This window comes from Globicephala melas, chromosome 2, assembly GCF_963455315.2.
Source record: "Globicephala melas chromosome 2, mGloMel1.2, whole genome shotgun sequence".
NCBI lineage: Eukaryota > Metazoa > Chordata > Mammalia > Artiodactyla > Delphinidae > Globicephala > Globicephala melas.
In genome coordinates this window covers 13243895-13260106 of record NC_083315.2, presented here as the reverse complement: position 1 = coordinate 13260106, position 16212 = coordinate 13243895, and the positions used below count along the sequence as shown (strand labels likewise).

The following is a 16212-nucleotide window of genomic DNA, read 5'->3' as shown; positions in this document are numbered from 1 at the left end:
GCCCACATGCCACAACTGCTGAAGCCCACATGCCTACAGTCCACGCTCCACAACAAAAGACGCTACTGCAATGAGAATCCCACGCACCGCAACAAAGAGTATCCCCCGCTCACCGCAACTAGAGAAAGCCCGTGCGCAGCAACAAAGACCTGATGCAGCCAAAATAAATAAACAATAAAATAAAATAAAATCTGTCTTCTTTGCTATTATAGGTATTTGAAGCTATAAATTCCACCTAAGTACTACTTTAATTGCATCACATAAATGGTGATACGTTCTATTTTCATTTTCATTCAGTTCAAAACATTTCCTAATTTCCCTGATGATTTTCTTCTTTGACTGATGGGTTATTTAGAAATGTGTTAAGTTCCAAAAATTGGGAGCTTTTTCCATCCTTTTACATTCAATCTATTTGTGTCTTTGAATCTAAAGTATGTCTCTTGTAGAAAGCATATCATTGAATCTTTTATCTTTTTTTTTTTTTTTAAATCCAGCCTAACATTCTCTGCCTTTTTATTGGAATGTTTAATCCGGTCATATTTAATTTAGTTACTGATATGGTCAGATTTACCATATCATTTACCATATGCCATTGTGCTATGTTTTCTATATACCTCATGTCTTTTTCCCCCTCTCCTCCTTTACTGCCTTCTTTTTAGTTACATAGATATGTCCTAGTGATCTATGTTACCTCCTTTGTTAGAATTTTTACTATATAAATTTTTTAGTTATGTTCTTGGTGGTTGCTCTAAGGATTACAATATGTATCTTACCAAGATCTATTTCAGGGACTTCCCTGGTGGTCCAATGGTTAAGAATCCGCCTGCCAATGCAGGGGACGTGGGTTCAATCTCTGGTTGGGGAATTAAGATCCCACATGCCGCGGGGCAACTAAGCCCATCCGCCACAACTACTGAGCCCATGTGCCACAACTAGAGAGAAGCCCGCGTGCCGCAATGAAGAGCCTGTGCACTGCAATGAAGATCCGCGTGCTGCAACTAGGACCTGACACAGCCAAATAAATTTTTTTTAAAAAAAGATTTATTTCAGATAAATACTAACTTTATTCTGGAAAAATATAAAAACATTGCTCCATTACAGCTTCATCTCTTGCCCCTTTCTTTGTGCTATCATTTTCATATATAGTAATCGTTATGTGTTATAAGCTCAACAACAGAGTTTTATAGTCTTTTCTGGAAGATTAGACTTACGATGAAACAGTTTGATTCACTGAAATAATTATTAGAAATTATTTGGTAATATTTTTAAATAACAAAATAAATACATGGGATTTTTAGTCTATAATTATTTGATTTACTTAATTTCCCACTCATAATTTTAAATAGCTTATAGGTTAAAAGCAACTTTAAAATACCCATATACTTTATCTCATAAATATGAGATATGTTGCTAATTTAGTTTATCCAATTGTGGTTTAATTATATAACATTCTTTTTTCCAAAGTAATAGAATTTACATGAGCATATATTAGTAATGTTATCAGGACTCTAAATGAAATATCCACCCCTAAATAAAATGATTCTACCAATTCCACAATTTAAACTGTTCTCATTAGCCCATGTTACTGTCTCACCCTTGTGCATATATATGATTCCTACAAAATTATAATCAAATGTGAATAAAACTTGCTATTTAGCTTTTTCCACTTATACATATTTTTCCATGTTGCTATGTACTTTTCACTTATATTGTTATTAATGATTACATATCACACCAAGAACATATCATAGTTCACTCAAATATTCTCCTACTATTAGAATCTGATTGTTTCCATTCTCTACCATTATTAGTGAGCTGTAGAAAGAACAAATGAATTAATAAATATGAAAAACAGGCTTTATCAGAATTTCATAACATAACCTACATAGCTGTGCATATTCTATTTTGTCACAAAAACAAAGGTTAGAAACACTATTGCAGAGAACTGCTGCAGAAACAGAGTATTGTTATCCATGTTAAAGAAAAGCAACAATGACAGTCTGTAAGTGAAATGTCTTTTAAGAAGATCATTATACCACGGTTTTCATCCATGGTAGTATCTTTAAAGATTTCCCTTAGATTAACAACTCAATATTAAAGGTATACAATAATAAGATAAACATGTCCTTCAAATTGTATGTAAACCGATTATATTTAAATCCTATGGATCTAATATGAAAAGACCCTTTATCTTTTCTTGTAAGTCTGAATTGTATACTTCTTTCCTTAAAATAATTTAAAGTACATTCCAAATGTGCACTCTACAAACTGCTTGAAGCTTTGATTAAAGATCACTCAATTCCGTGAAGCTAATATCCACTGAAACTCTATGATTTTAGTATTGTCCAACAAGTTGACTATTGAAAATGTTTTTCAGTGAGGTTAACCCTCACTGTCTTATTTTTTGTTTTGTGAATTTTGAAGACTATATGTAAGAGAACTATATGTAAGAGAAGACTATATGTAAGAGACTATATGTAAGAGAATTTTGAAGACTATATGTAAGACTTTTTCTCTTAAAAGTCTTTTTAAGAGGTTTGTGATTGGTATATATTTACAAAACATCAACATGAAATTATCTGCATATATCTTAATTTCAGGACCATTCATTTCCTCCAGCAATGGTTTTTCTGACAGGTACCTGAGTTTCAGTAACTATTTCTCCACCTGGCATGGTTTTCTAACTAGATTCAAGACAGAGTTCAGGACTCTCCTCTGTACACCTCCAATAACAGGGCCACATATATCACTCTGAGGTAATGGATCTACTTATTACAATATTCAAAACCTGTGGGATCTGATTATTTTAGAAATGTTACTTGCCTGTTTTAGCACCCAGACTTGGATCAAGTCTAGGAATAGTGGACTGATAGCGACAGGGACTGACGGTTTACTGTTACTTTCAATGCCTAAGTAACAGCCTCTTATATTGCTGTGAGTAATAGGCCTGACTATATTTCTGGATGTTAAGTAGTAAAACGTTCTTAGATAATAGAAAAATGGCATTAAAAATAATAATTTAAAAAGTGCAGCTTTAAAAAATACTCTGGAGTCAAAGTAGCACTGCTCCTCCTAAACCCTACTCCAAATATGTACCAATGATAAAATTTAAAGAGAGAAAATCATAAACATATAGCCACGGCCAAAACCAGTTAAGTATCTCTGTAGACAAAAACTAAAGGAAACGTGTAGCCACCAACAGAGCTTAAGCTAAAAGCCTGGACTCCACACCTGTAGTAGGCAGGAGAAATGAGAAGTGTGACTCCCACAGAGTAATGAGGACTGAAAGTACTCTACAAAAGGCCTGGGATCAGAGCCAGACTCTGATGGAAACTCATGCTGGAAACCAAGGGTTGCAGTGGGACTCCACCGCCTGCGAAAAAAAGTGAGAAGTCCGCTGCCTGAGGCTACAAGCTTATAAAATATTATGTATCTGAGATGCTAAGAGGCCATAGTTTCAGCCCAACAGCTGAAACCAGGCCAAACAATCTGCAGGCTTGGTATCTGGATCTGCAATGGCCTCAATATAACCTCAGGAGGGAGCCCTAAGCTGCCTATATCAGACCGACTGCTTGTCTAGGTGTCTCGGGGAAAGGAGTGAAAGCCACTATAAAGCGAGGACGGGTGAATAAAAAGGAGAGAGAAACAGCCACTCAAGATGGACCTGAAAACTAAAATTCTACCTACAGAAACATAACATTCTAATTATGAAAGAGAAATTATCTCCTTCACAGTTTAATTACCTATGTGCAATTCTTCATAAAAACCTCAGCCTAAAAACATCTTTGTATCACGATAGTTTTGAAGCAGACACACAACCTGCACAACTGTACACACGGGTCTTGCTTTAAGAGTCTGTAACAACTTTGGGGTACAGTTTTAATTAAATCAACCCCGTGGTCCATATTATCAAAGCCAACATACCCCAAATCATCTTATGCTTTCAACGTTCAGAAATTTCCTGTTGCTGACTTTGATGAGCCCAGGGAATTATTTATAGTAACTTCAAATCATGCTTGGTGTACTTCCAAGACAACTGTAACTACGGTGGCTTGGGTCTTCTCTAGGGTGGACTTAATACATATCTAAAGACCATGAAACCAAGTAGGCTTCTCAGCTTGCCTGTATTTTTTTTTTAAACAACTTTATTGAGTTATAACTGCTATACAAAGAACTGTGGTTTGTTTGTTTTTAAATAACTCTACTGTTGTGGAGAGAATCAACAAGTAATTATTTCTCTTGTGCATTTTATTTTAAGGCATTTCAGAAAAATAATTTAGAGGGAATATATACTCAGAGGTACTCCAAAAGAAGACTGCAAATAAAGTTGAAAGTAAGTATAAGAATTATGATTTTTGGCTTTACATAAGAATAAAATTCCCATTGAGTACTTTATCAAAAACTTAACAGGTTGTTTCATAATCCCCCATTGTTAGACGTAAATCAAACAGACTGGATGACCATCTTCGGGGAGAGCTACAGAAGAGACTCCTACATGAAGAAACAGGTTAGATATTGGTGAGGTCTCTTCTAACTTCAGGATTCTATATCCGTTCTCCAATTTTCGTTGCTGTTTTTTTTTCCCTTAGCATAGAGTTTTTAACATCTCTGACCCCACTGCAATTCTTTCCTATAACGGGACTATTTAAAACAATAATAGCCAGGTATAAGAACGATCAATATTAAGATTTACTTCTTTTCCTTAACTTATGAAATTACAGAAGACAAAAGCAAAAAGATCAGCAATTAATCAGTCCAAAATAAAGCAGTACTTTTAGGAGCTGTGTGGAGATGGCAAAGGTGGCTAGTGGAAAAGGATGACTCTGGAATCCCTAATTGATATTATAATGAGCCAAAAGACTCGCACACAAATAGAACTGCACCTGGAAATCCCTTTTTAAAATTACTTAATTAAAGATGTTATAATAATCAAAATAGATGACAGTAGAGAATATGGTGAATATTTCATAACTAATAATATATTTGATGGATGAGTTTCAGAATAACTAGGGAGAACAGGCAACCTCAAAGTTAAAATTACTAAGTAGGAACACTGGTGATTTCTTGGTCAAAGCATCATTAAAGACCTAATATATTAACTTAATAACACTTTAAGAATTATAAAATATAACAGGCTAGTCAGCAAAAGTAAACGACCAAATTGGATTAAGCCGATTACTGAAAACACCCTCAGCAGACAGACCTCTATGCATGGACGTTCAGAACCCATCGTCCCTAGAAGAGCAGCATGTACTATACTAACAGCCTTTACAGGCCAAAGAAAAGAATGGACAAAACGGACAGAAAACTAACTAGGAAGATGATATATAGCATAACTGGAACAATCCTAAAAAAAAGCAAAACAGTAAAAACCACAATGAGTTAAGACACAAAAACAAAACCTACAAACAATGTCCCTGACAAAATGGAAACAGCAATCAGTGATTTTATCCAAAAATATTTAGATATATCTATACAACACAGAAATGTTCATTCTCTAAGGTTGTGCTATCCAATGTGGTAGCCATTAGCCATATCTGAGTACTTGAGATGTGTTAGTGCAACACAGAAATCAAATTTTTTATTTAATTTGAGTCATTTATATTTAAAATTTTTTTAATGATACTTGATTCAGTTACTGGAAAGCTTTTTAAGTATGTTTGGAAGAACCTGAATACATGACTCTACTTGTTAGCTTGGAAGAATTTGATTACATGAATCTACTTGTTAGCTGCACATTCTATGAAATCTCAACACAGATTAAGTATTTTCAATCAAAATTGAGTATTCAAATTGAAGTGTGCTAAGAAGTATAAATTAAAAATATATACCAGATTTTGATGACTTAGTAAAAAAGCTAAAATGTGAAAAGTCACAATAACTTTAAAAAATGTGATTACATGTTGAAATAATATTTTTGATACATGGGATTAAATAAAATATATTTTAAAATTAATTTTACCTGTTTACTTTTTAAAATGTGGCTTTAAAAAAATTTTTAATTACGTATGTGGCTTGTATTACGTATCTATTACACAGTGCTGCTCTAAGGGATCAATGGCTTTAAAAAGAAAGTCATCTGTCAAAAATCTGAAATATATGTCAGTAAGGTGGTATTTTACTTACAAATCCTGATCTCCTACTCTCACAAAGTATTATTATAGGCTACTCAGAATTGGTATACTTATACATTCCAAAGACATTTGTATCCTCTTCACACAGATTGTTACAAACCATTAAAGTATTCCTCTGAGTTACTGCAAACTATGGGTATGCAGTACCCATAGTTACTTAATGGTCACTCCACCATCCAGAATAAGTAATCAAGCAGTAACTGAAGGACACTAATTCATCAGATTCCTTGATTCCTTTTATATCCAGATTCACTCACCAATATGTTAACTAATGCTCTTGGTTCTATAAGAGCTAAATGAAGATCTTTAGTATAGCAAAGATTTTGATAAGAGTAATTACATAGGACAATTTTATTTTTATATGTATACACATATATACACAGGCTTATAAAATTTTCCCTGGAAGAAAAACATTATAACTGCATGCCTTCACAGTGCTCTTCCAACTTTTTCCATACCGTGGCATTTCACAGAAAATTACATTTGTAAGACACACTGGGGTTAAGCCCTTTCCAGGGAGGGCAGCACCGTCCCAGCACACTGACTTACTGCACACCAACTGGGAAGCTCAGGCTCAAAGGTCATTGCAAAAAAATCTCTGAACCATATTTTATTTTCATCTGACTTACATTTTATTCTTACTTATGCCTACAGTTGTGAAAATACAACCCCTCAACATTTTTAACAACAATCTACAAAGAAGGCCACAAGATGGAGATACTACTCCATTACAGTATTTGTATTGATGTATTTCTTTTTCTGTGTACATGTCCCTCTTTCTGTGTATTTCCTACTTTCTCCTTCAGTGGTATTCTCAGCTACTGTCTCTATCCCTAACGTTTATATTGGTTCCTCCACCACTCTGTTTTAACTAGCATTATTAGAGAAATATTATAAATACTTTTATGATCCTTTTTAATTTTAAAAGCAGGCAAATAATTAAAATATTTACTTCTAGCTCAATATTTTCCCGCCTCTCTAAAATTAACGATGATTTTTATTTACATATTTTTCTCTGATAGGTAAAAATTCTTTAAAAAATTTGCTACCCGCAAAGTAATAAGTACTCCAAAAGCCATTTACTGGAATACATTCTGTTGCTTTGTAAGGCTACAGATTTACTTCATGTTGATACCCTTCCAAACTTCCCTGGAATTCTTCTTTGACAACAGTCCTCAAAGCAGTTTATGAGCCTTACTTGAAATTTATTTTCAGATCTCTTTATCAATCCAAAGCGTACTTACCCAAGTTTGCTAACCCAATTTAGTCATCAAATTTAGCTCCAAATGACTATAAGCTATAGGCAAAAATCAAATCCATCTTAAAAGTTTACTATTAATGAGTAAATCTGCCAAATATGTTGCAGGCTTTTAAAGCAACGCAAAACAAGAAGTTTCAACAATGTTTTGAGAGGTGGCAGCATTGTTGAAAACCTGCAAAGCTTTCCACAAAACTAATTTCAAGATCTAATTTACTCTAAGTTAAACATATACTTGCAAATGTGTGATACAAAAAGTCACACTAATTCTGTATAACTACTATAGAACTGCATAGAATGGCAATCATTTGAACTTTATATGATATACTTAAGTACAAGGAACAACAAGTTCCAGTCACCCTACATTATACATGCATATATTAACTTCCTTAAATCAAATTTAATCACCAATATTAATACAAAACACAACTTAAAGTCAGAGAAGAACCTAAATACTAATCTCTTATATGTTAACTAAAAGTGTGGTAATTGAAAATAACTGCTAATAAGATTTGCTTTTTTTTTTTTTAATTCCAAAAATGTCAGAGGCTTCTTGGTAATTGGCCATGAGATAGCTTCCTTAACCTGATCCATTTTAATGGTATAAAGTCCTTAAGTATTGGCTAGAAATATGAAGCCTCTACTTTCCTTAGCAGGTACATATATGGACCCTAGGATTTCTCTATGGTCTGTTCAGACCTTCCCAATAAATGACAACAACAATTTTTCTGGTCTTAACTCATTTTGACTACTGCTTACTACACATGTCACAGTGGGGTCTCATGTAGCTTTTAAAAATTCTTGTACCTTCTATAATCAGGAGTTGTATGTATTCCAGAATTTGTTTAATTAATTACTTCCTTTTAGAATTCTAGTGTTTGCACTCAGTGGCATTTTAATACTGCTTTTTTTCCATTTTAATACTGCTGCTTAATACACTACCAAACGTAAAGTAGATAGCTAGTGTGAAGCAGCCGCATAGCACAGGGAGATCAGCTCGGTGCTTTGTGACCACCTAGAGGGGTGGGATAGGGAGGGTGGGAGGGAGGGAGACGCAAGAGGGAAGAGAGATGGGAACATATGTATATGTATAACTGATTCACTTCGTTATAAAGCAGAAACTAGCACACCATTGTAAAGCAATTATACTCCAATAAAGATTAAAAAAAAAATACTGCTGCTTATACCATGACATGTGTCTTTTTATTTAATTCTTGATCTTAAACTCTTACCTTTAATATTTAATTCAAATTCTATTAGCTGACCATGTAGCTGCACATAGCTTTATGTCCACTGCTTCACTGGCACTAAAATGGGCATTTTGTCTAATAATGAAGCATACTGTTTTATGCACATATTATAACCAGAAATGTAGACAGCGGCATGCCTTGCTTTTGCAACATGCCTGATTACACGTGAGATTCCAGTTGCTGGATGACGGTAATCAGAAACACTTTCTGAGTAAGTGCATGAGTCCTAACCTTACTTAACGTAGTATTAAGGAGGATGAGAATGAGACACAAATCCTAGATTAAGTTTCTAATTAAGTGCTAATAACACTCTTAGACAAAAATTTCAGTAAATATAAGTAAAAAAAAAATTTAGCTCTTCAAATGGAATACCATGATGTTACGTAAAACATAATCATATTTTTACATTCATTAGTATAGAACCCACCTTTCAAAAGTAGGTGTTTTGATGAAAATAAAGAAAGGTTTTTGAAAATACATATGACTATAGCTTCATTATCAGTTGGTCTAGGGTCCTGCTTCACCCAATCAGAAGTCTCTCTTTTCACTGCCACTCCTTTCCTTCCATCTCTGCACACTTCTATACAAGAAAGGCTTTGAGGGCTTCCCTGGTGGTGCAGTGGTTGAGAGTCCGCCTGCCGATGCAGGGAACACGGGTTCGTGCCCTGGTCCGGGAAGATCCCATATGCCGTGGAGCGGCTGGGCCCGTGAGCCATGGCCGCTGAGCCTGCGCGTCCGGAGCCTGTGCTCCGCAACGGGAGAGGCCACAGCAGTGAGAGGCCCGCCTACCGCAAAAAAAAAAAAAAAAAAAAAGGAAAAAAAAAAAAAAAGAAAAGAAAGGCTTTGGATTTGTTTTTAATTCTGGGTAAAATTAATTGACGTCATTACTGTCCAAATAGACCCAATAATGCCTGACTTAGAAAAAGATTCCCAAGACCATATAGTCTTGGAATAAGTCAGAACATGTTTAATATAGATACCAAGCATTTTATCAACTGGTGTTACTTATAACTGCCACGGAGGTTCTTCTCTCAGCAATCATCAAGCCAAGTACCTACCCTCACCTCCATCCTACCTGTATCATTCCCAACACTGAATAAAACATATGATGTTGAAATTCACCACATTACACCAATCACTGGGTAAAATGGTGACTTTTATTAAAAAGATTTTAGAATGTATCTCTAAGAATAATTGTAATAACAAAGGACAATTCCATTTCCCAGTTCAGCTTAGGGTGTATCTATGAATAATAAAAGACAAACTATTCTAGGATTGTTCTCATAATTAGTGTAAAAAAAACAGTATAAAAAGAAAACAGAAACTTACAACTAGAAGAGGATTTCTGTTCCATCAGCTCTAGATTATGTGGCAAGTTTCCCAATAAACTTGCTTTGTCCCATAAAATATGTCCAGGCAACCTCCACTAAACAGCGTATACGTAAGAAAAGTAAATCAATTTTACAATAATCCAAGCTGATGCAAATATGTATACAACTAAACAAGTATTTATTCGGCTCTAACTCTATACATGATACGCTTTACATCAGAAATATAAATGACTGGAAGGTTATCTACCATTCCAGATTTTGTACATCTCCCTCTCTCCAAATCAACAAATAATTTCGGATTTTACAATGAAAATGGGGGAGTGATTATCACATGACATAGATTTACAAGGGAACAGACTCACTAGAGAAAGACTGCACTATATTCAACTAACACCACAAACTCAGTGGAATCTACAAGAATCACTGGAGAGAACTGATACTCACAGTACAGATTCACCAGTCACTTATGAAAGAGATCTTCCTCTTTATTTCTCAAACCCCTATGCCGGGGTTCGAGAAGGCCCCATTAATGACTTTCTGCTTTTCCCACCCAAAAAAACTGAACACAGAAGTCAGGCAAATAGAGATCAAATAGCACCTTTATTGCTGAAAAGCTACTGGAGAATTGAGATTACGTATAGGAGCCAAGTGGGCTTGCTAGAAATTCTGGCCCTCCCATTCCCAGCCTAGACTTTTTTTTTTTTTTACATCTTTATTAGAGTATAATTGCTTTAAAATGGGTGTGTTCGTTTCTGCTTTATAACAAACTGAATCAGTTATACATATACATATGTTCCCATATCTCTTCCCTCTTGCGTCTCCCTCCCTCCCACCCTCCCTATCCCACCCCCCTAGGTGGTCACAAACCACCTAGTTGATCTCCCTGTGCTATGCGGCTGCTTCCCACTAGCTATCTACTTTACATTTGGTAGTGTATATATGTCCATGCCACTCTCTCGCTTTGTCACAGCTTACCCTTCCCCCTCCCCATATCCTCAAGTCCATGCTCTAGTAGGTCTGTGTCTTTATTCCTGTCTTACCCCTAGGTTCTTCGTGACTTTTTTTTTCTTAAATTCCATATATATGTGTTAGCATACGGTATTTGTTTTTCTCTTTCTGACTTACTTCACTCTGTATGACAGACTCTAGGTCTATCCACCTCATTACAAATAGCTCAATTGTTTCTTTTTATGGCTGAGTAATATTCCATTGTATATATGTGCCACATCTTCTTTATCCATTCATCTGATGATGGGCACTTAGGTTGTTTCCATCTCTGGGCTATTGTAAATAGAGCTGCAATGAACATTTTGGTACATGACTCTTTTTGAATTATGGTTTTCTCAGGGTATATGCCCAGTAGTGGGATTGCTGGGTCATATGGTAGTTCTATCTGTAGTTTTTTAAGGAACCTCCATACTGTTCTCCACAGTGGCTGTACCAATTCACATTCCCACCAGCAGTGCAAGAGTGTTCCCTTTTCTCCACACCCTGTCCAGCATTTATTGTTTCTAGAGTTTTTGATGATCCAGCCTAGACTTTGAGACAGTACACTCAAGAGAAAGTCTGGCCAGGATAACAACTGCCTTACTGGTCTGTTAAGAATGAGCCTCATTACTTCTCGCTTTTTAGTTAGTTAGCTCTCCCCAATCAAGCAAAGCAGGCCAAAGGTGATCACCCTCCAACAAAGTAACTCATCCATGGAAAGACGTAAGAGATGAGTCAAGAGATCAGCAGTTGTTTCTTTAAGGGAGTCCTTCCCCTTGGGTATATGTAGGATGAGTGTGCCGTAACTGTCCCTTCCTTATACAGGCTGCTACTCTGTACATTCTGTGCATCTGAAATACAGACTGAAAGAGCTTAAAAGATTTATTAATTCTGATTAAAAAGTTAAAATCCAACATTTTGTAAGCACATGTCACTTAACAATAGTTTTCTTCTTTTAACCAGGTTTTAGCATTCATTTGAATGTAAGGCTGCAGTTATTAAAAATTTTCTAAGAGAAAGAGGCACATTTTCTAGCTCTATGAATAGGAATCTGTAATGACTGGCACCAAGAAAATTACTCTGATTTCATCAGAAAGTAAATGCTGCAAAATTTAAGCTAACTTAGCTTGTTACAATTTCAACTGACAGATTTTTAAATGACTATGAAGTATTTATTGTCGGCTAGAACACTGTACAAAGTATAAAGTAAGTCATGGACCCAAAAGACAATGAAAAAAATTGATCCCACAAGAAATACAGGTATCCAAGGAGCAGGGGCTGTTAGAATAAATATAAATACTGTTTGGGGACCTAGAATTTAAGTTACTAATGAGAGGTATTTCAATAACACTACTTTTCTCCTACATTCTTCTAATCTTCTACCTTGTATTCTCTGAAAAGATGCAATATCCAAATTGGAATGCCCTGTGAACAATCAAAGCCATTCTAAAAATAGAGTGAGCCTCTGCTATGTCACCTGTATACACATGTCCACTAAAATCTTCTGGAATCCCTTTGAAAGCTTTTAGAACCAATCTGAAACTTGGGAATACAAGGAGAGGGATTCCTTTGCTGGATGAGAGCAATAAAAGGCCAATATAAATATAACCTATTGAATAAAAACAGTCAAGCAATTACTCATTCGGTGAATTACTGTTTAGTTTTAGTTACCATGTTCATATTTTTTCATTTAATAAATATTTAAGTGTCTCCTATGAAGTAAATAAAGAAAGAAAATACCATTTGTCCTAAAAATGAAGTAATAACTTGACAAGGTCATAAGTCAGTAAGTGGCCTGGTTCAAGTTCTAAAAGTGTAATTCAAGCCTAGTTCAAGTTCGAAAAGTCTAATAATCTAATTGATTATTCCAATTATAGAGTTTAGGGAGTGACTGAGCAAACTACTTTAGACCTGGTGGAAAAAGGGATAAAATGGATGCCACATTAAGTCACTAATCATCCCTGGAGTCTAGTTTGGGGTATGGAGATCTCAAAAAAAAGTTTTTTTCTATTAATTGTCTCCAATTCCGCCCCTTTCCTTCTCTCCTGAACCCAATGTAACGAATCTATTGATCTCACCACTCCACTGAAACAGCTCTTGCTAAAGTAGCCAATGACCTCCACACTGTTGAATTCAACAGTCAATGCTCAGAACGCATCTTATTTGAATTATCATCAGCATTTAGCCCAGCTGATTGCTTCCTCCTCTTTAAAATACTTTCCTCACCTGACTTGAAAGAGACCATCTTTTGCTGATTTGCCTGCTACTTCGCTGGCTGTTCCTTCCTCTTCTCCTTTGCTGGTTCCTCCCATGGTCCAGCTCCCAGACCCCTCTTTTCTCTTTTACATTCACTCCCCTGGTGAACTTACCTGGTTTTGTGGCTTCAAATTACCTACGGAGTGCCAGGGACTCCCTAATTTATTATGCACAGCCCAAACCCTCTCCTTACAACTCCAGGCTTAGATAACCAACTTGAAAGTTTATTAGACGCCTCACATTTGGCATGACCAAAACCAAATTACTGATTTTCCCCCAACCATACCTGCTTCTATTCCAGGCTTCTCCATCTCAGTAAGTGGCAAGTGCAATTAGACAAGTATTTATTCACTTTCTGAGGTTTAGAAAAAGCTTTCAAATTATCCTCAACTTTTCTTCCCCACTCCCCGCCTCCACATCCCACATTCAAACAATTAGCAAAATGCTGTCCGCTCTATGTTCCAATTATATCCAGAATCTGACCACTTTGCACCACCCAGGTCCATTCTACATTGTACACCACAATTATCCAATAATTGATAACATACATATCATTGATCTCCAACTCAATAATTGTTTTGAAATTTAAGTCAAATTATGTACCTCTTCTGTTCAAAACCCCCCTTGATCCCCAACTTACTTATAATAGCCAAAGTCCTCATGACTTACGTTGAAGCCCTACAAGATCTTCCCCGGCCCCCCATGACTCTGATCTCATCTACTACTGTCCTCCCCATACACCCTGCTCCAGCCACATTGGCTGCCTTGCCATTCCTCAAATACTAAGTAAGCTCCAAGGCCTTTGCGCTTAACCGTTTGCCTTCCTTGAATGCACTTATCAACATGGCTCACTCCCTTACTTCTTTCTGAGGACTTCTCTGACCATCTGACATTTATATTTACTTGTTTGGTTGTTTACTGTTTCCCCCTACTAAAATGAGTCTAGGGGTTTTGTGTTACATACTGGTCAATTCCCAGTGTTTAATATTTAGTAGGTATGAACCAAATCTCTGTAGAATGGACAACAAAACTGATTAAGTGTGTAAAGCCAGGTCACCACTCTTAAGTAACCTACCTACTTTGCTCTGGTTCCTCATGTCTGGCTAGTCAAGAAGAGATTCGTTGGCTTTAGCCTGAAAATTACACATTAAGGACATAAGACAGGCTGCATTTGTCTCTACCAAATTTCTGGTCTCCTGAAAGTCTCCTAAGAAAGTTAAGATTCAATGTAATGTAAAGCACTTGTTCCAATCAGTTTCTCTGCTTAGGTAGAATAAAGTTTCATCTGCATTCTTTCCAATTTAACACAACTGGGTAGAGAAACACAGATGAAAACAATTTTCTGGATCCTTCTATTAAAATGTTACCTCCACACAGAATCTTCTCAATTACCTATGCTTCTTTATTTTCCCACCTTTGCCCATATAGTTAAATGCTCTGGTTGTTCACACTGCCTAATTAACTCTGCAAATTTAATTGCATGAATTTATAAATGAAAATTCTATGAGAGTTCACATGCAAGCTAGATTACATAATCTAAAATTTAAACCACTGCTACTAAGTTTCTGTATTCTCTGAAAGGGGCTTAATTTTCCTTGAATAACTGGAAAATATCTTCAAAATCTTTGGATAGGTTATGTAAAAGACTCTAGCTACAGAATTTAATCAACTATGGTAAATTCTAACAAATATTCTCAATATTAAAGGCATTCTTAAAAGTCTTCAGATTTATATTTCACTAGTGATTTTTACACATATTGAGACACCATTTACTTTGAAATGAGGTATACTTTATCTCTACAAGCAGGAAGTGGCACCAGGTGAAGACAATGACTAAAGACAATTGCCACATAATCGTTTGCACAGAAGAATTTGAAGTGTGAAATTCTTAAACTACTTTATAACTTACAAAATTGAAATTCGTTAAAATCATGGTGCCATGGCAACTGCTATTTTATATTCAATTATATATATTTAATTGAAAAGTAAATTTCCATTTAATGTTAAGCTCAACAGTTCACACAAATTTATGATAACCTGTAGGAGTGAAATGTACACTTCACATCTGGTCACGGGAAGTGTGCCTTGAATGACAATTGTTGGTAAACATTTTTTTTCCCCCATAACTATTCAAAGCATTTTATGAAGGGCTCAATCAGATAGTGTGAAATTCTAAGTCTTTAACTCCATAATTCTTAAACCAGTAAAATGGCGTCGGAGACGGGATATCTACCCTCATTCACCACTCCCAGGGTGTAAGTAAATAGCAACAAACGGACATTACAAGTTAAAGTCTCAAGCTAGAAAAGGAAAGAAAACGAAACGAAAGGAAAAGAAAAAGACAACGATCCTGCGTTACTGGTTGGACTTCTCTTCCTGGAGCTCTCCAAGTGCCTCTACTGCCCCGAACACTTGATGGCTCCTTCTATGACTTCCAGGACCAACACTGTAGAGGCTTCAAGTTCCTCCAGATTTCTAAACTATGATACGAACGCCTAATCCAACAGGCTACAAAGATTCCAAAGTACAGTGCAAGAAAAATTTCTGCAACCCAGAGGCCAACCAAAATGTATTCCTGTCTTCCCGGAAAGGCAGAGGAAAGGAGGCTGCTAAAATATAGATAAGTATAATTGGGAAGGTGAAAATTTGGAGGCAGACACGACTACTCCTTCCCACATTCACGGGGCAGGCAAGGAAAGGGTAAAAGATCTACCCACACCACTCTTCCGTCTTCCTCCTGCACAGCTGGGTGCAAGGATCTCCCCCAGAATGGCAGAGGAAAGAGAAGGGATCGCCACCCCAGGCTGGTGGCACCGTCCAGGCTGTCACTGAGACTGCTGTCACTGAGACTGGAACTCGAGAAGGGGAGCCGGGCGGTGAGGAATTGGGGAAGGCGGGTCATTCCCTCTGAGACTGGTTACGAGGAGATCCTGGTGGATCGGGCTGAGGACGGCAGACGAGCCCAGTATGACCAAGTCTTGCCCCGCGTGCCCGGC

At 36.3% G+C, this 16212-nt stretch overlaps 1 protein-coding gene across 1 annotated transcript in view; it reads right to left on the bottom strand.

Annotated features, from left to right (window-relative positions):
- DNAJC1 (DnaJ heat shock protein family (Hsp40) member C1) overlaps positions 1–16212 on the bottom strand; it is a 207602-nt gene that overhangs the window by 190830 nt on the left and 560 nt on the right. The window lies entirely within an intron of this gene.